At 44.7% G+C, this 20,595-nt stretch overlaps 1 protein-coding gene and 1 long non-coding RNA gene across 15 annotated transcripts in view; one reads left to right on the top strand and one right to left on the bottom strand.

Moving 5' to 3' along the window:
• Positions 1-11,944, bottom strand: part of MPDZ (multiple PDZ domain crumbs cell polarity complex component) — a 112,565-nt gene extending 100,621 nt beyond the window's left edge. For 10 of the 14 annotated variants that reach the window (XM_081176003.1, XM_081176012.1, XM_081176007.1 and 7 more), the window contains exon 1: positions 5,857-5,941. The gene's annotated coding sequence lies outside the window, so the exon portion shown is untranslated. Of the gene's footprint in view, positions 1-5,856; positions 5,943-11,917 lie in introns of those variants that run through there. The other 4 variants (XM_081176014.1, XM_081176017.1, XM_081176011.1 and 1 more) reach the window with 2 other exon arrangements.
• Positions 11,945-11,968: 24 nt separating this feature from the next.
• Positions 11,969-16,291, top strand: LOC308577087. The gene is made up of 3 exons (XR_014003425.1): positions 11,969-14,104; positions 14,276-14,559; positions 14,645-16,291. It is a non-coding gene; the product is annotated as an uncharacterized lncRNA (long non-coding RNA).
• The last annotated feature ends 4,304 nt before the right edge of the window (positions 16,292-20,595 follow it).

The raw sequence follows: 20,595 nt of genomic DNA on the forward strand, positions 1-20,595 counted from the left end.
TGCGTCAGGATGTGGAGACACATTAAGATGTGCATACTATTTAAAGCATACTTTAGTTATGCTCCACCCACGCTCAGACGAGCATTCCCATCTGTGGCTTCAGCTGATGATACTCAAAAGGAAACCTGTTTAGACATATAGGTCCCCTTGCTGCATCAGGTTAAATTAATCAAACGATGACTCTTTTAACTCCAAAGTTAAGGCACATGCAAGAATGTGATCTATTCTCAAACTGTGATGCATAATATAATAACCATGAAATATGGTTGCTACTTTACCTGTTCAATACTGTAACTGATTGTTCCCTGCACAACCGTGGGGCACTATTTTTCGTGATGACATGTTCTTTAAACACACACAAGATTCTGCACACACGCACACAAGATTCTGCTCATAACTAGCATTTTTGAGCCCACTATCTTGTTTCTAAACAAGCAATGCAACTTGGTCACTGGTCTTATCAAAGCTGGGACAGGTTAAACCAATGCAAGAGTAAATGCAGTGATAAGCCAAAGTTTATCACAGTTAATGGATAAATGAATTGCCTCAATCAAGTCACTATATTGGAAACCCAACTGCCTAAAAAGTGGGGGAGGGGAGTATGAATTGTTTTACAGAGTGGTTGTGATGCTAAAACAAGATAGGAACTATAAAAGGTTTTAAAAACTGTTAATGGTAATTAATAAAAGCCTGACAAAAGTACAAATAAAAGATAAAACACATGATCACTATTATTTTATTTCTTATTTTATCAATACTTGTAGAACATTCTAATTGTTATAGGATTTTTTTTTATTGTTAACTCAAATTATAAAGGTAAAGGTAAAGGTACCCCTGCCCGAACGGGCCAGTCTTGACAGACTCTGGGGTTTGTGCGCCCATCTCACATCTATAGGCCGGGGGCCAGCGCTGTCCGGAGACACTTCCGGGTCACGTGGCCAGCGTGACAAAGCTGCATCTGGCGAGCCAGCGCAGCACACGGAACGCCGTTTACCTTCCCGCTGGTAAGCGGTACCTATTTATCTACTTGCACCCGGGGGTGCTTTCGAACTGCTAGGTTGGCAGGCGCTGGGACCGAGCAGCGGGAGCGCACCCCGCCGCGGGGATTCGAACCGCCGACCTTTCGATCGGCAAGCCCTAGGCGCTGAGGCTTTTACCCACAGCGCCACCCGCGTCCCAACTCAAATTATACACCCAATTTATTCCTCCTTTTATATGCACTTGGAAAAAGTACACCAGGAATGTGACAAGTGCAGTATTTATATAAAGAATATATTTATCAATGCATTTAACTGATCTGCATCTGGGGAAATCTGCTTAAACATATATCCACAAAGACACAATTAAACTATGACATAAAAGAGTTCATACAATTACTATAAATCTATCAAAACTAGGAAAATGCTATTTAAGATGTGAAATTTCTGGAGGGCAAAAATTGACCATTTCCCCAATCAAATATAAAAGGCATAGGAAAAGGGTAAAAGCCTTGTAAAGTTATTTATTAGGCAAAGCTAAGCAAAACAAAACAAGTGTCTACATAGATTCCCTTGATTAGTAAGAGAAAAATCCATTGGGATTTATTCATTAAATAACCACTGACATTTAATATTCTCATATTTTGTATAGTCTGTCTCATATTTTGTTTGGTGCCCTTTTTCTGGTATCTGGGACATCAACCACATGAACTGGCTTGTGAGCACTGGATTTTTCACCCATATGCTCTGTTTAAAAATGATGCCCACAAGTGTCTATCCCATAATGTCAGAACTGTTTTAGGAGGGCATGACACACTCACTTCAAATCATGCATCTGAATAAGATTCAGTACCACATATCATCCAATCCAACCTACTGATAATTCAGGGCATTTGAAAATATCTGGCAAAAATTCCACAAAGCAAAACATGTCCATCATGGTATCATCAAACCGCAAAGGCAGGATTGAGCAGTCTTGCTCCCGAGTCCTTGTGAAGTCTAGGTATACACACCAATAAACTCCTGCATACCATCTAGAAACATAATTGCATTACAAAACCAACTTGTCTCCTTTGCTTTTTTATTGCTCTGTTTGTTTGTTTATTTATCTGGCTTAATATAAAACAAAATCTGCCACCGAAGTAAAATTTGCAAGTGAAGTATCCTGTTGCTTCTAACTACCTGGCAAATAAATCTGATCACATAACAGCACTGACATACACTCTTTTTTGCAGAAATTCATTACAGTTATTAATAATTGATTGTGCTAGCTTTGTTTCCTAACGGTTAATGTGGGGTTCTGTAATAAATGTAAGACTGTCTTTGCTACTGTTCAAAGAAACCATATCTTTAAATATTGATCATGATTTAACCAGTCAACATCTCCATTCACCTCTGACGGTAGAAAAGAAAGCTGCATATACAAATTTCAGATAAATAAATAAATTCAAAATAAGTGAAGTTATTTTTCTTATACAAACTAATAACCACACAGCGCACTGTTGCTAGAAGCTCTAGGATCAGAAAGCAATAATGAAACATCAAAAGAATTCACATTAAAAATATTTAAGCAGCTGATTTACATAATCCAATTGATTTCATGAATACCATGTTAGAATTCTCATGAATACTCTTGTTAGAAACCCATAAGTGTTTGAATTTGAATTTTATTCCTGCAAGCTGGGCCTGGTCAAACCTAAATCTAAAGATTAAAGTATAATCTGGGCATTAGAAGATACTAACCTACTAAACATTCAGACTAAATTGTCATAGAAAAGGTTCAGTGCTCTCATGCCAATGGATGTCAAAAAAAACAACAAACCAAACATAGGGAGGAGACAAGAGATAAAAGCTATCTATACCAGCATTCAGAACAGCGATTTTCTACTTTCCTAAAGCTGATATTGACCTTGGCTGTCCTAATGCAGATTTCTATTTTAACCCAAGACAAGAAGAATGTATTTCAATTCTTTATGGGAAAGCATGTCAACAGAAGGTTCAGGGCACGCATTCATCAAATTCAGTGGCATTCAAAGATAAATGTAAATGTCTATTTCTCTGTTAATTATGAAGAGCGCAGGTAACAACAGCGATCTAACAAAACATAAGTTTCTGTTTTGACACAGAATGGTTTCTTCAGTTCATGATTTCATCAAACACACCAAGGGAAAAGTACTAAACATTTCACTAAAACTAGGCCTCCTTAATTTCAGCCTTCCTTTCTTCCCAACAAAACCCAACTCAAACCCACACTTTCCAGCATCATAGCTAAAATGAAAGCACAGCCATATTCTAAGTTTGCTGGAATTTTATAGCAAACCATTTTCATAAAGTGGCTTTCAAAGCAGTTTGCATGCCAATTATGCTAAAACCCAGAACTTTCCCTCACCATTTACTACCCTGGTAAAAAGCACCTGACTTAGAAGGGGAGCCAATTCACGCACTCATTTTGCCACACGAAACCGCCCCTTTGGCTTGCAAAGACACTGTAGAGCTCAAGCGTTAACCATGCCTAATTCTGTTTAGGACTGGGGTTTGGTATTATAGACAAATAACATCATTCTGATCTTTGCTCATGCAGAAAGCTAACATGCTACTATGAATTTTTGTTCAATACAATACTGAAGGCAGGTCCATCTGCACGCATGTGCCTGTTTAACTTCCAAGGGCATGGAGCTTGTCCCTGTACAGGACATGCCACTATTTGTCCTTAACCTGGACTTCTTACAACTCAGTTCTCAGACCTGTTTGCTGGCCCAACAAGTCATTGCAAATAGGTTGCAACGCCCACCATCTGTGCAATGTGACAAAACATGTCACTGTAGCAAAGCAAAATAAACAGCCAGATACAAAATGAGTACAAGTCAACTACAACAGCCTAACTTGTTTATCAAAAAGGCTGCCTACCACCTTTCCTCCTTGGGTTTAGAGTGCAGTTTTGCCATCGGCAAAGAAAAGAAAGCTTACTAGACCACACTAAGATCCATTAATATGCTGACATTCATTTCAGTGAGTGCACTGAACTGCTTAATGGAGAGGAGACTGCCATAAATAATCAAGCACGGTTCTCCAAAATGTCATGTGGGCCTTTCTTTAAAATAGGTGCTATATTATCAAGTAAATACAAGACATCTTTGCAGACAGGGTCATGCTATACAGAACTCAAGCCTCTTGTCCTCCTATCTGTAAAAACGCTGCCGAGAAAGTCTCGGTACCGCCATGCAGTGTTTATACTGTACTATAGTTATTCACTAGTCCATAAAGGCCTTTGGAAAAACTAAATTAAGAACCGCCACAAACAAAAAGAAGAAGCATCGACCATTTGAAGTTTGATTCTAATTGTATTGCACAAAACACCTACAGATCTGCATGATTACTTGAAGAAAGAATTCACTCCTTATTTGCACTCTTGTGAATTATTCTAGATCCACACTTTAAAGATAGCCGCATGATCTCCAGAGAGTAGCACAGAGATAGTTGGCATGAAAGAAAGAAAGAAAGAAAGAAAGAAAGAAAGAAAGAAAGAGCTAATGATTCAGATAGATAGTGCATCACTTTAACTTAACAGTCACAATGTGAAAGAGAGTTAAGTGAACTGAAGTGTACTTCAGCTCTGCACTGGGGCTTTGGTGCTTACTGCATTAATTTCAAAAACACTGAAATTGTGTTTTCCATACACTACTTCTACTGACCCCCTCTTGCTTTGGGCAAGCATTGCTGCATCATGTGTCCAGCAGAAAGGGCACATGCCACACAAATATTAAGGGCAGTGGGGACTAAGTTCACACACCGACTTTGATCGGGACCATTTTACACATTAGTTATACTTTAACACAGGGGATTATATCAAATCCCGTGCAATTAATATGTTGAGAAGCGACTGACGTTTGGGCCTTTTCAGCATGAGATGTAAAAGCGGCTGGGTGTGCAGGATAACACCTATACCCAGTTGCTTACTTCGCTCCTGCATATGCCCAAAGCTAATACTCTTCTGATCCAGGCTAATCCAATGTGGAGTAATGATCTAGTCCTTAACTGTGTGCTCCCAGCAGACTAAAACCCTACCAATTCAAGCACACCAAAAGTGTGAGGATTGTGCATTTCTCTACTTTTTTAAAAAAACCAGTCATTTTAAACACAAGGGGGGTGGGAATAAGCCTTGTTAAGCAACGCCTAGCCAAGGGTAATGATCCTGAGTGTGTAGCCGCGACCACAACTAACCCTCATTGTTCCGCTCCCAACAAGAGCAAAGGCGGAGTTCTCGGCTCGCTTTAGTTTAAGGTTACCAGATTTTTTTTTCAATGAATCCGGGGACACTTTTCAACTTCAATGGATGCTGTATGGCGACTGATTTGTAAATCCGGGGACTGTCCCCGGGAAACGGGGACGTCTGGTAACCTTACTTTAGTTCTCTCCGGCTGCTTTCACAGAGAAGGGCAAAAATGTGAAAGCGACACGTCTGGCTCTTTCCGGCTCAGGATGAGGCTCCTTGGCATCCTCGCTCCCTGCCCGCTCCACTGCGCATGCAAACGGAGCGCATCTCTTCCCCCCCCCTCCCCGCATCTTCTCCTCTTAGCAGAGCAAGTTCCTTTCCATTTGAACTCCCTGGGTTCGCCTAAGGGGAGAAGAGAGGATGCTCGCTGCTCCCGGTGCCCCCCCACTCCCCCCCCCCAAAAAAGCAAAGGCGTCGCATTGATCCCGAGTGTTTCTGGACGGTAAAGGAAGCTGGGAGAGCGACGGGAAGGAAGGGAAGGCGAGCAGGGAGCGTGACGGCAGGAAACTCCTCGCCAGAGGAAAGGGAGGGGGAGACGGAGCCCAGCAGACCAGGCCGGGGAAGGCGCGCTTTGGTGGGCCTCCCCATCCCTCCTCCTCCTCCTACCCGCGGCAGACGCTGAAGCAGAACCGGCCCGCCGCATCCCTCCTGCTCGTCCAGCCGCCGAGTGAAGACCCGGACCCGCCCCCTCCCCCCTCCGGCAGGTCCCGCTGCTGGACCTGGGCCAGCCCGAGCAGCTCCAAGAAGCAACAGGCGGCCTTCGCTCCGCCAGCCGGTCTCCCCCCGCCCCACGCAGGCCAGGCCTGGCCGAGCCCTCCGCGGGCGCAGCGGCACGCGCGTCCCCCTTCTCTCCACCCCCCTGGAAAAACGAGGCTGACCAAGAGAGGCTGGCGCCCCCCAACGCCGCCGACCGAACCGGGATGCTCCGTTGGGGAGGAGGGGAGGGGAGCTTCCCAAGAAGACAGGAAAGAGCGAGATCCAAGGAGGGGTTTGCGCAGCGCCTCACAGTTGTTGCAGCGCCGGTGGTCGAGTGCGGGTCCCGCGAGGAGCTTGCGCCGCCGCTCCGGCCTGACGATCTGCCCCTCCGCCTGGCCCCGAGCCCGGCTGGGCCGAGGGTGACCCTCGCCCTCCCAAAGTTCAGCCGAGGGCGTCGCGGGGAGGGGGCGTCTTTTGTCCGTCTCCGGGGAGGGGCTGGTGCCAAGAGGGACCCGCTTTCTCTCTGCCGGGCGAGGCCCCTCGGCGGCTCCTTTTCCGCCCTCGGAGAAACGCGCGCCGGCTCCCCGGACCCTGAATCCTGCGGCGGCAGTTGCCCTATTTTCCCCGCGGCTGCTCTGGGAGGAACGAAGCGAGCAGGCGGCGGGAGGGAGGGAGAAAGCGAGGGTCGGATTCGGCTCGGCTCTCCTCTCCAACACGTGTTAAGAAGTTTCTTCATTGGCTCCCCCCCCCCGCGCACCCCATTTCACTATTAGGTGGGTAGCCTCAACTATGGAATACCCCCCCCCCAATCTTCTAGGGGCCAGGTTACCTTCTCCTCCCCCAATAAAATATTTGAGGAGGACAGACCCATTCCCCCAAAAAAGTTAATAGGCAAAACCATTCAGATGCTGTGTGTGCGCGCCCTGTCCTGGGATTGGTTATGCGAGCTGGGGCTTACCTGCGCCCCCTCCCCCCAAAATAATATTTTATTCAAGTTGGCACCCCTGCCCCCAAAACAGTTTGCCTGGCTGACCAGAGTGTTTTCTTTGAAGCACCAGGTATTTTTTTAACGGGATATTAATTGTCCTGCTAATTATGCAGCTGGCCGCTTGCTCTGCTGCTGCTTTCAACTTCCAGGAATCTTTCACGTTTTGTTCTTATGAGAGCCTCAGGGCAAGATTTGATCCACAGGCAGTGATAAAAATCTGTTCTAGTGGATGAATGCATGCATAGCATTAACTATGTCTGAAAAAGAAGAGGAGGAGGAGGAGGAGGAGTTTGGATTTGATATCCTACTTTATCACTACCCTAAGGAGTCTCAAAGCAGCTCACAATCTCCTTTCCCTTCCTCCCCCACAACTAACACTCTGTGAGGTGAGTGGGGCTGAGAGACTTCAGAGAAGTGTGACTAGCCCAAGGTCACCCAGCAGCTGCATGTGGAGGGGCGGGGAAGCCAGATTACGAGTCCACCGTTCTTAACCACTACAGCATACTGGCTCTATATAGGTCAAAAGGCTCTATGTAGGTCAAAATGCTGCTTCCAGTATTTTTAGGATGTTAGGCCACCATGATGCTGCCTCTTCCTCAAAATATTTTCATTCGGTACATTTAGGGCTGACGTTATGCATATTTGTGTAGGGGTACTGTGTAGGGGTACTGTAAACCCTGGGACGCGGGTGGCGCTGTGGGTAAAACCTCAGCGCCTAGGACTTGCCGATCGCATGGTCGGCGGTTCGAATCCCTGCGGCGGGGTGCGCTCCCATTGCTCGGTCCCAGCGCCTGCCAAACTAGCAGTTCAAAAGCACCCCCGGGTGCAAGTAGATAAATAGGGACCGCTTACTAGCGGGAAGGTAAACGCCGTTTCTGTGTGCTGCTCTGGCTCGCCCGGAAGTGTCTGCGGACAGCGCTGGCTCCCGGCCTATAGAGTGAGATGAGCGCACAACCCTAGAGTCTGTCAAGACTGGCCCGTATGGGCAGGGGTACCTTTACCTTTACTGTAACCCCACAATTTATTTTATTTATTGCATTTATAGAGCACCTTTATCTTAGAAGGATCTCAAGGCAGTGCAGTGGTTCTCCCCCTCCGCATTTCTTCCTCACAGCTACAGCTGGGCGATACCTGGTTTTCAGCATCACAATATATTACCAGCTAAGCATCGTGATATAGCAGCGTGATATAGTGATATATCACAATGTCTGAAATAAGGATGGAACTATGTAGAAGCATGGGCTGGCTTCACAGTTTTCCCCACGTTGTGATTTTTTGCATAGCACGCGCACACACAAAAGCATATGATTTGTGATCCATTGCCAGGTCTAAAATTGTGAAACTGATGTCACGACATGGATTTCAAACTGGTTTTGGACAATATATCTCACAGTCCCACTCAAAACAACCCTTTGAGGTAGGATAGACTAAGAGATGGTGACTGCCCCAAGGTCACCTGGTGAGTTTCATGGCTGAGTGGGGATTCAAACCCTGGTCTCCCAGGTCCTAGTCCAACACACTAACCATTACACAACATAGGGGTTACGTTCTGGGGATTGCGCCCAAAGCCAAAATCCTGTTCAATCAAAACACAATGAGGTCAATGCTGGTTGGGATTGCCAAAGTCTTTTTTTTCCTCTCCCTGGATGCTCTCCCACTTTCCATCTTCTTATTATTATTATTATTATTGTTGTTGTTATTTTTATTATTAATTGACAAGCGCTTAAACCTGAATACGCACAAAGTGAATGTGTATAAGTTGTGGGCTTACTGTACACCCCATTGAACTGTAAGGAATGTAAACATGTATAGGATTTTGCTGTAAAAGGCCTACATCAAAGAAAACCATGAATATTCTTGGGAATAACATATATAACTTTTTATCTGCAATATTTTAATATCTATAATTATGGTCCTTACAGGAGTTGGTGTTTTCATTTCAAAAGCTTGTGTTTTAGTTATAAAAGAAGATACTGCAGAGAAAAAAACTGGAAATAATAAAACTTTCTGCCACAACTTTTTCTACTTAATGTAAAGGCAGTCAGTGTGGTCTAATACTTAAAAGAGTGTTGGACTAGGATCTGGGAGACCAGTTTGAATCCCAAAGGGTTACCTTGGGTCACTTACAGTCTTTCAGCCATTTCTCCTTCACAGGGTTGTTGTGAAAATAAAATGAGGAGGGCGAAAATTGTATGCCCCACCTTGTGGTCCTTGGCAGAAAAGTGGGATATAAATGTAATTAAATAAAAATTAATTAATAAATATTCGTAGGAAACAGCTTTGGGAGGTATAACAGTCTCCGCATGCCTTGTTGCCAATAAAAGGGAATGGTTTCACTTAATGTATTTAAATCATGTCACTGAAGCAATTTTCTTTTCTTGGCAGTATAAACTGGAGACTACGTCCATTGGGTATGATATGTAAATAACTACAAGAGTACAACAATTCTGCACCAGAGTACATATACTGTACAGTCACTGAACTCTGCATGTGAATACTGTACAAATGTACCCCCTAAACTGCTTGTGTATCCAGGTACAGAGATTGTAAATGTGTTGAGTGTAATATGTGAACACACCCATTATCTGTCCTTAATCTGGGCTTCTTACAGCTCAGTTCTCAGACCTGTTTGCTGGCCCAACAAGTCAATTGCAATGGGTTGCAATGCCCCCCATCTGTGCAATGTAACAAAACATGTCACTGTAGCAAAGCAGGATAAACAGCCAGATACAAAATAACTTCAAGTCAACTACAACAGCCTAACTTGCTTATTGAAAAGGCTGCCTACCACCATTCCTCCTTAGGTTTAGAGTGTAGTTTTGTCATTGGCAAAGCAAAGAAAACTTACTAGACCACACTATGATCCATTAATATGCTGGCATTCATTTCAGGGAGTGGACTGAACTGCTTACTGGAGAGGAGACTGCCATAAATAATCAAGCACGGTTCTCCAAAATGTCATGTGGGCCTTTCTTTAAAATGGGTGCTATATTATCAAGTAAATTCAAGATATCTTTGCAGACAGGGTCATGATACACAGAACCCAAGACACTTGTCCTCCTATATGTAAAAACACTAGAGAGAAAGTCTCTGTACTGCCATACTGTACTATAGTTATTCACTAGTCCATAACAGCCTTTAGAAAAACTAAATTAAGAACCGCCACAATCAGAAACAAAAAGCACATACCATTTGAAGCTTCATTCTAATTGTATTACAGAAAAACACATACATATCTGCACAATTAGTTGAGGACAGAATTCACCCATTGTATGCAATACTGTAAATCATTCTGAATTGACACTGGTAGAGATAGCCAAATACGTCAATTTATATAAGTAAGCCTACGAAGTGTCTGACACTGCAGTCTGGTAATCTCCACACAATACCACAGAGATTACAGTGGTTGGGATTTTCAGGAAAGCTAATGATTTAAAATAGATAGTGCACCACTAAAACTCAATAGTTGCAATGCAAGGGAGAGCTAAGTGGACTGAAGTGCACTTAAACTCTGAACTGGAGCTTTGGGGCTTACTACAGACATGCATTTATTTTGAAAACACAGAAATAGTGTTTTGCATAGACTGGGCTCTTCTTGCTTTCGGAAAGCGTTGCTGAATCATATTTCCAGCAGAATGGGCACATCATGATACAAATATTATAAGCAGTGAGGACTATGCTCATACACTGGTTTTGATCAGGACCATTTGACACATCAGTTATTCCTTAATACAGAGGGGTTGCTATTAATTCCCCCTCATTGATCATCAGCTGATTATCGGGCATTTTCACTGCGAATTAAAAGGAGTGGATTTATTAGCACGTGCAGGATGTCTGTACGGTTTTGCTCACTTTATTCCTGCCTACACACCAATAAACTTCTATTGCACGCTAATTGTATCTGAAGCAATTATCAACTCCTTATCTCTGTGCTCCCAGCTATTACAACAGGTTAGAAACCTAGCTCTACCTATTAACGTGCCCCGAAAGAGCGTGCGATATTCATCTTTCCGCCGTACTTCCAACACAACATCAGCCTTGTTAAACAACGCCCAGCCCAGGTGAAGGCGGAGTTCTCGCCTCCCTTTCGTCCTCTTCAGCTGTTTCCACGGAGGAGGGCGAAAAAGCGAAGCGAGCCAGACCTCCTTCAACTGGGGATGATGATGGCATCCTTCGCCCCCCAGCCCGCTCCACCGCGCATGCAAACGGAGCACATCTCCCCCCCCCACAAAAAAAACCCTTCTCAACAATGCAAGTTCTTTTTCATTCGCAGCTCCTCGGTTCGCCTAACGGGAGGGGAGAGGATGCTTGCTCCCCGGTCCGCCCCCCTCCAAAAAAGCAAAGATGTTGTATCTAACTGCGCAGCACGACCAACCCCGAGTGTTTCAGAGCAGCTGGGGGGGGGGCGGAGAGAGAGACCAGAGAGTAGGAACCAGAGCTGCCTGGGAAGGCGAGCAGGGAGCGTGACCGCAGGAAACTCCTCGCCAGAGGAAAGGGAGGGGGGAGACGGAGCCCAGCAGGCCAGGCCGGGGAAGGCGCGCTTTGGTGGGCCTCCCCATCCCTCCTCCTCCTCCTACCCGCGGCAGACGCTGAAGCAGAACCGGCCCACCGCATCCCTCCTGCTCGTCCAGCCGCCGAGTGGAAACCCGGACCGAGACCCGTCCCTCCCCCTCCCCCCGGTCCCGCTGCTGGACCTGGGCCAGCCCGAGCAGCTCCAAGAAGCAACAGGCGGCCTTCGCTCCGCCAGCCGGTCTCCCACCGCCCCACGCAGGCCAGGCCTGGCCGAGCCCTCCGCGGGCGCAGCGGCGCGCGCGTCCCCCTTCTCTCCACCCCCTGGAAAAACGAGGCTGACCGAGAGAGGCTGGCGCCCCCCCCCCCCCGCTCAACGCCGCCGATCGAACCGGGATGCTCCCGGGGAGCGGGGGAGGTTCCCAAAAGACAGGAAAGAGCGAGATCCAAGGAGGAGTTTGCGCAGCGCCTTACAGTTGTTGCAACAGCAGCAGTGCGGGTCCCGCCCGCGAGGAGCTTGCGCTGCCGCTCCGGCCTGATGAGCTGCCCCTCCGCCTCGCCCCGAGCCCGGTTGGGCCGAGGGTCACCCTCGCCCTCCCGAAGTTCAGCCGAGGGCGTCGCGGGGGGGGGGGCGTCTTTTGTCCGTCTCCGGGGAGGGGCTGGTGTCAAGAGGGACCCGCTGTCTCTCAGCCGGGCGAGGCCCCTCGGCGGCTCCTTTTGCGCCCTCGGAGAAACGCGCGCCCGGCCCGTGAATCCGGCGCGGCTCTCCTCCTCCGGCCCCGGCTCTCCTAGCCGCTCCCGGCCAGGCAACTATCTCGGCGCCGCCGGAGCGGGCGCTGCTTGCTGGGAAGGAGCCATGACAACAGCAGCAGCAACAGGAGGGGCCGCCAGGTGTCCCGCGAAGCCGGCGGGAGGCCAGATGGTCCTGCTGCTGGTGGCGCAGGAGGCGACTCCTAAGGGGTGAGGGGTCTTCGCCCCCCCAAAAAAAATATTTGATGCGACTGCACCCCCCCCCCCAATTGATGGGCACGGTAATTGAAATGGTGTGTGTGCCCTGTCATATGATTGATTATGCAGGGGGGCTGATTACCTGATACCCCCCATCGATATTTTATTTATGTTGCCATCACCAGCAGATGCCCTACTTTCTTCGCCACTGCTCTGGAAAAAAAAAGGCCTGGGGAAAGAGGGAAATACAGGACATGATGCCTGCCATATTTTGAGTTGAGGTGCAACCAACTTGTTGCAGGCCACCCCAATCTCTGTTTTGTTTTGTATACAATTTTTATTTATTTTCCATTTAATAATATATATTCACATCATCATTATCCACTTCACCTCCCTGGGTATTTAGAGCTTATCGTCTTCCTTTCTGCCCACCTCATGGCTCTCAAAATTAACCTTTATATATCATTGCATTTTATATGTTTTCCTTTTCTAATTACACTCATTACAAAATAGATCAAAATTAAATATAGAAAGGTAGAAAATTTCTCATTACAAGTCTTCAGACAACCCTGCTAGTGATGTTAATTCCTTACAATAATCTTTCAGATATTGTATATATTTACTGTTTTGGAATACTTGATCATGCTGGTTTCGGATTTTTCTTGTCAGCTTCGCCAGTTCTCCAAAGCCCATCATCTTCATCTACCGCTCTTCTGTCATTGGTACTTCTTGTTGTCTCCATTTTGGGGCTGAGAGAATTCTTGCCACAGTTGTTGCATATATAAACAGTCTTTTATCTTCCCTTGGTATCTCTTCACCCACTATACCCAATAAAAAGGCTTCTGGTTTTTTAATAAAAGTATTTTTAAACATTTCTTTAACTCATTGGAGCAGGCCACCGCAATCTCTGAGTGGTGTGAGATTCTGGAGGTTCTGGGCAATCACCCAGGGTTTGAGTTTCCTTCAGAGTGAGACAGAAACCATGGGGTCTTTAGGATATATGGTTTTGTTTACACATGAATACAATCTGACCCTACCATAGAGGCACAGGAACTGGTTTGTTCTCACTAGATGCTGAGCTGCCAGAAGCTATATTCTCAACTCTGGCATTCGTCTTTCTAACTAGCAGGAAGTTGAGCAGCGGGTTGTATTAAGCCATTTCCTTTGTTCCCTTCATGGCCATTTCCTAGGCCATTACCTCACCAGGAAGACTATCCCATGAAGGCATTAGAAGGGTCTGGCACACAGCCTACCCCCTTCCAACCTCGTAATATAATATATATTGTTACGAGTTTGGGGGGTGTCAGATTCCCCTAAATCCCTGGACCCAGTCAGTGTTAGAATTTAATTAAGCCTCCAGATCCCCTGGATCCAGCAAGGGTTAAAAGACAAGGCCTTATGAGGTAATCGCCTGGGAGATGAGCCATTAAGAGAGAACAAAGGAAAAGATGATGGGCTATTAAGAAAGCAGAAGAGAGGGGACTCTGTGCTAGAGGGCAAATGGGTGGGGCACCTCCTCCAGCTCTTAGATAATCAGGAGGACAGAGTTTTGAGCAGAGTTTGCTGTGATGTGACCTAGAGGGAGAAAGCTTGAAGGGTGGAAAAGCAGAGGGAGAGCCATGGGTGATTTCTTCTTGAACCCAAGGATGCAGCTGTGGTAGAAACCCCAAGGAGGTTCATTTGGTGCCTTCATTATACATCTTTAGGTGCCAGGCAGAAACATTCCTCTTCTACCAAGCCTTTGACTGATTAACATGCTACAGCCTTTTAAGTGTGTGTGTGTGTGTGTGTGTGTGTGTGTGTGTGTGTGTGTGTGTGTATATATATATGATGAACCTCTTGGGGTTAATACTAATGTTGTGAACCCCTCCATCAAAGGCTCAGGTTGTATATATGTGTAAATAATAATCCATATCACATAAAGACACCACAGTCTCATCTGTGCCTCATTTCCAAAGGAAACACAGACCCTGGGTAAGTGCCTGGATCTCATACTGCTCTGAAATCAAGGTGATGTTCAACAAAAGCTTGTTGACTGAATAAACCCTATATTATATATTGGAATGGAGCCAGAGGAAAGCTTCTGGAAGCCTAAATTCCCTTAAGTTCAAACGGGCCAATCAGAGGCCCTTATCGCTGGTCAGTACCTTGCTGGTTGGCTAGATACAGTATTGTCTGCTTTCATGCCTGGCTGGCCAGGGGGGCATTTAAGCCAGTCATGCCAAACGCCCCCAGTGCAGTCAGCAGAAGAAGCAACCACACTTGAGTAGTCAAAGTGCTGTGGGAAAGTCTACTTAAATTTGTCCGGTCAATAAATAACTTTCATTACAAAATTAGAAATTTGCATTTAAGGGCAGTTCCTTTCAACTCCTGCATAAAGCATCTTCAAGGAATGAAAGTTAGCTGTTTTGGTAACACGCTGTTTACTACTGAGAAAAGTTAGAATTCAGAACTTTGTTGTTTGGGATCCATTCCATATTTTGGATTATTGTACTGGCAAGTTCAGCACATTAGTTTCACTTACTGGAGCAGCTATTTTGGCATCGGTGTTGCATAGATTTGCATTTTTAAGAGGCGCCCCCCCCCTTTTTAAAAAAGAATACAGCTTCCTCTGGTACATAACTCCATAACTCTTAATTTTCTACTGGAGGTTACATGTGTGCCTGGGGTAAAAAAATAAAAATAAAAAATACAGCCCTTAAGGTAGAGCAATTTGAAAAAAAAAATCATTAAAGGGATGTTAATTATTTATAATTGCAAAACAAAATAAGTAGAAAGTGCAGGAATATAAAGGATAAATTCTGTATATGCAAACATGATTGTTTCATACCACAGGCCTTGCCCTTGGCAGAGTGGTGAATCCAAATAAATGACAAAGCCCATTAACATTATCATAGATCATTCAGACACAAAATACCTAAAAGGAATGTCTGGTTTGGCCAGATTAAGGCTACTTTAAAAACAGTTCTGCTTTCCCAAGGTGACCACAGATTTGTCATGCTCCAGTTGCAGACTTCTGGATCCAAAGATGTTTCTGCTGAAAGAACTCAGGGGTCACAGTCCACGTGGAACATGTGACTCTGTGAAGCTTAGCAGTGCAAAAGTTGTTTCTGCATTCAGAGATGCACTCTGCCCCAACACCGCTTTAACATTTGGACTGTGAGGCAGATGGTGCTTAGATGAAAAAAACTGATTAAATCAATGACATAACACGGTGAAGCAAATTCACAGTGGCCTGAATTTTAGGGGTATGGCTGCTTGTTTGCAGAGCAGTGACTGCAATTCTCTGGTCTGTTTACAACCATAAATTGTAGAAATAAGACATAATATGAAATCCAAAGCAGGATAATACCAACTGCAGAGTAGAACACCAACAACAAAGAGTAAGATCAGTACAAAGACCTGAAAAATCACCAAATGGTTTGCAAATTGAAATGCATGGGAAAATAGAAAGGTCTTTGCCTGATGACAAAAAGATGCTATTTCTGGATAGGACATTCTACAGATGATGTGCCGCCACTGAAAAGACTTTCTCTAGCAGACAACTGTGGGGAATGCACAGAAGGGCCTCAGAATATGGGCTTAGGGTCCAGATACTGTATATCTATATGGGAGGGGGTGGTCCTTCAGGAAACCTGGTATCAAGCCATTTAGGGTTTTAAAGGCAAACACATCAGAACTTTGAATTTGACAGAGCAGGTGGCAAAGCAGTATCTTCATGTTGTATTGGCAGTCTTAGCTTTCTCTGTTGTGCCCAGTGTCTTGTGGAATACTCTCCCTATTGAGATGAGGCGGGCATCCACTGTGGGTTATTCACCCATGCTTTCCATTATCACCAGTACCAGATCCTTGATGTACTTGATTCCTGCAATAATACTTTACTGACGGTTATTGGATATTGTTGTTTTTTATTATGTTTATATTATATTGTATTTATACCTCTTTCTCTTTTGTAAATAAAAAGCAGCATATAAAACTATAATATGGAGAAGGAGAAGAATTTTTTTGCTGTCCAGGTCACAAGGTGGTTAGATTGGTCTCAGCTAGGGCCAGGGCCTTTTCAGTACTGGCCCCGATTTGGTGGAATGCTCGGTCACAAGAGACTAGGGCCCTGCGGGACTTGACATCTTTCCGCAGGGCCTGCAAGACAGAGCTGTTCCACCTGGCCTTTGGTTTGGACTCAGTCTGACCCTTATGTTTCCCTCCCCTTATGGTTTTGATCTATGGGCTACTATTAAAATGAGGCTGCATTTTAAATTGTATTTTAACCCATATTTTAAATTGTTCCCCCCCCCCATTATGTTTTTATTGTAATTTTACTGGTGATAGCCATCCTGAGCTTGGCTCTGGCCAAGGAGGGCGGGGTATAAATAAAAAATTATTGTTATTATTACAGAAGAGCTAATGTTTTCAAAGGCAACCCACATGTAGCTCATTGCAGTAGTTACTAGTGCATGGACAACTGTAGTAGCACAGCTAGTCCTGCACAGATAGGATCACATTTGGTATAGCCTAAGGTGATTCAAAAGGGACGCGGGTAGCGCTGTGGGTTAAACCACAGAGCCTAGGACTTGCCGATCAGAAGGTCGGTGGTTCAAATCCCCGCGACAGGGTGAGCTCCCGCTGCTCGGTCCCTGCTCCTGTCAACCTAGCAGTTCGAAAGCACATCAAAGTGCAAGTAGATAAATAGGTACCGCTCTGGCGGGAAGGTAAACAGTGTTTCCGTGCGCTGCTCTGGTTTGCCTGAAGCGGCTTAATCATGCTGGCCACATGACCCGGAAGCTGTACGCTGGCTCCCTCGGCCAATAAAAGCGAGATGAGCGCCACAATCCCAGAGTCGGCCACGACTGGACCTAATGGTCAGGGGTCCCTTTACCTTTACCTTGAAGGTGATTCAAAGAATCATAGAGCTGGAAGGGACCCCAACGGTCATTTAGTTCAACCACTTGCAATACAGGAATCTCATCCATGACAGATGGCCATCCAATCTCTGCTTAAAAACCTCCAAGTAAGAAGAGTCCACAAGCTCCCAAGGGAGACCGTTCCACTGTCAAGCAGCTCTTACTGTCAGAAAGTACTTCCTGATGTTTAGGCAGAATCTCCTTTCTTGTAACTTGAAGCCATTGGTTAAAGTCAGACCTTCCAGAAGGAGAAAACAAGCTTGCTCCATCTTCCATGTGACAGCCCTTGAGATATCTGAAGGTGGTTTTCATATCTCCCCCCAGCCTCCTCTTTTCTAGGCTAAACCTACTGAGCTCCTTCAAGCACACCTTGTAAGGCTTGGTTTCCAGACACTTGGCCATCTTGGTTGCCGTCCTCTGCACATGTTCCAGCTTATGAGCATCCTTCTTAATTTGTGGTACCCAGAATTGGACACAGTATTCCAGGTGTGGTCTGATCAAGGCAAAATGGAGTGGTGCTATTGCTTCCCTTGACCTGGACACTAGATTTCTGTTGATGAAGCATTAGGGGTTTTTTTTGCTGCTGCATCACACTGTTAACTCATGTTAAGCACTGCTGACTCATGAAGTCACTTGACAAATGAAAAGTTGTGCAAATGAAAAGGAAAAAAAATTATTAGTGCCCAACACCAGGTGCCAGCATCAAATCCCACATTGGGTGATGGAATCCTCACAGACCACAGCCGCCCCCATCCTGAGTGCCGGATTTACATATAAGCTAAACAAGCTATAGCTTAGAGGCCCACTCTCTTGGGGTCTCCCAAAAAAATTAAAGGGAAAAAACCTGGATGTACATTCCCAAAATATAAGATAAAAAACACATAAAATAAAACCTACATACAGCAACAGTGTTTTGTGTTGTGTAGGCTCCTATGATGTAAATAGGGAGCTTGCTAGCCTGCTCCCTAAAATATCACTGGTTTGCTCATTTCTATATATATAGGGTGCCTACAGTCTGCATGGACTGGTTGCACGGCAACATATGCTAATGGATTTAGATACCTATTAGGTCAATAAATTACCATACAGCATATATTCAACACAAAGAAAGAAGCAACAATTTGTTGTTAACAAAGGACAGCTAGACATTGAAAGGGCCCCATTACCTTAGGGCCTCATGAAACCTAAATCTGGCCCTGCTCATCCTCATTTAACTAATGAATGATACAGTGTTACCTCGGGTTAAGAACTTAATTCGTTCCGGAGGTCCGTTCTTAACCCGAAACTGTTCTTAACCTGAAGCACCACTTTAGCTAATGGGGCCTCCCGCTGCTGCTGCGCCACCAGAGCACGATTTCTGTTCCCATCCTGAAGCAAAGTTCTTAACCTGTGGTACTATTTCTGGGTGTCTGTAACCTGAAGCATCTGTAACCTAAAGTGTCTGTAACCCGAGGTACCATTGTATATGCTTTACTCTGGACTGACTTGGTGTTCACTAACAGCTCTCCCAGATCCAAATATGGATTAAGGCGGTTGGGGGCCCTGGTGCAATTCCTCAAAGAAGGTCTCTCTTCTCCCAAAAAAGGAGTGCATGAAATAAAGTGCCAGAAAATATGCCTTGATGTATCTTAAGGACTATGTTAAGGAAGACAAGGTTGCCAGGAGGACAACTGTTAACCACAACAGTCCCTCTCCTCTCCTTACAGAATTCTTACAGCTTGCAAGAATTCAATGCAATCAGTCAAATAACATTTGAAACTGGCAAATGTTTGTGGTAGAGGCACCTTTGAGGGAACACAACAGGTGCAGGTACTTAACACACCATGTTATCCAAGATAGGACCTTCACATCTTTGACAAATAATCTCTCAAAATGGTATTAAATGTCTGTTTACCTTACTTACGTACTTCAGTGTCTTTTGCCTTCACTGGGATATGTCAAAACACAATAATAAAACTCCTATTCCTCACAATGGTTTTCTCCGTTAAAATTCCGTATTCATCATAATGGGAAGTTGTTTTTCACTCTTGATGGGAGATGGAAGAAATCAAATTTCTGTTTGTACGTTAAAATTTCAAGGAACCCAGAGGTACTAAATAAGACTAGGGGAGATTGCAAACCCTAATTATTATTTTTTTAAAAAAAAAAATCAAACAGCTGTTTACGCTCAATGAGTGTATCTCCAAATAGAAAAACTAATGAATCTGGTAGACTTTTAAGGGGAAAGCTCAGGGAATAAACAAAAGAGACTGATAAGTCACATTAATTTGGCAGATGGTACAATTAATTATCTAGAATTGGGACAATTCCTGAAACGGACTTGGTTAATTCAGATAACTGTAGCACAACCCCAACAGCAAATAAAGTGTTTTAAGTGTTATATTTACCAGCGTCAACTGATGAAAGCAGACCAGTTCTACAGTTAGCTAACCAACCGTAGACCAATAAAAGCAGAAAAAGTGAGCTCGCCCACTGGGTTTCTTCCCACAAATGTGATACACAGCATAGCCAAAATTAATAAAACATTGCCCATCCTTACACATAACAATCCCTGATTATTTTCAAATACACCTTTAACCAAAGCAATCTGTTACTACACAGTTATCACTAGGGAATCACAACAAAATAAAAATAGGTTACTGAGCTCCTCCGATTGCTATCACCAAACTTGTTCTTTTGGAACTTAGAACAAGATTTGTTAATAACACTGAATGCAGATGTTAAATAAGTTAGCAAACCTTTGAAGATTCCCTGCTTATTGGTCCACCCCTCCTCTATGTCTGCAGCATGAAGACAATGCACCAAAGCCAACAAGATGTGCACAGAGCATGTGCAAAGTTTTCTTTAACAAAATACATTCCCAAGTTCTGAACATAATCTCTCCTTTAAGGGGCAAAACAAGTTAAAATAACCACTGGAAAAACAAAACGTCGCAGCCTTCTAAGTGCCTCCTCAAAAAGGTCTGTTTAGTGAATGTTGCAAATATCCTCAAATATTCAAGTGTTTAATTCTCTCCCATTGAGATAAATGTGACGGATGTGCGTAAGGTTGGTCAGATTGTGCCTGGTGGCAGTAAATACTAAAAATATTCAGACGTGTGCTGCAGCCATAAACTGCAAATAATGAGATATTATTTTACTATTTATAGATGTCTTGAGCTACATAAAATCCTTCCTTCTTTGAGTGGGACCACGAATATAAATACACTGACTCATAAAAAGTTGTGCTTTTTCACGGTGCTGTAAAGCTTTTCTGAAGTAATAAAATGCAATCTGTTTGAGAGGGAATGGAAATCCATTTGAA

This window comes from Podarcis bocagei, assembly GCF_964188305.1.
Source record: "Podarcis bocagei genome assembly, chromosome: 17".
Taxonomy (NCBI): Eukaryota; Metazoa; Chordata; class Lepidosauria; order Squamata; family Lacertidae; genus Podarcis; species Podarcis bocagei.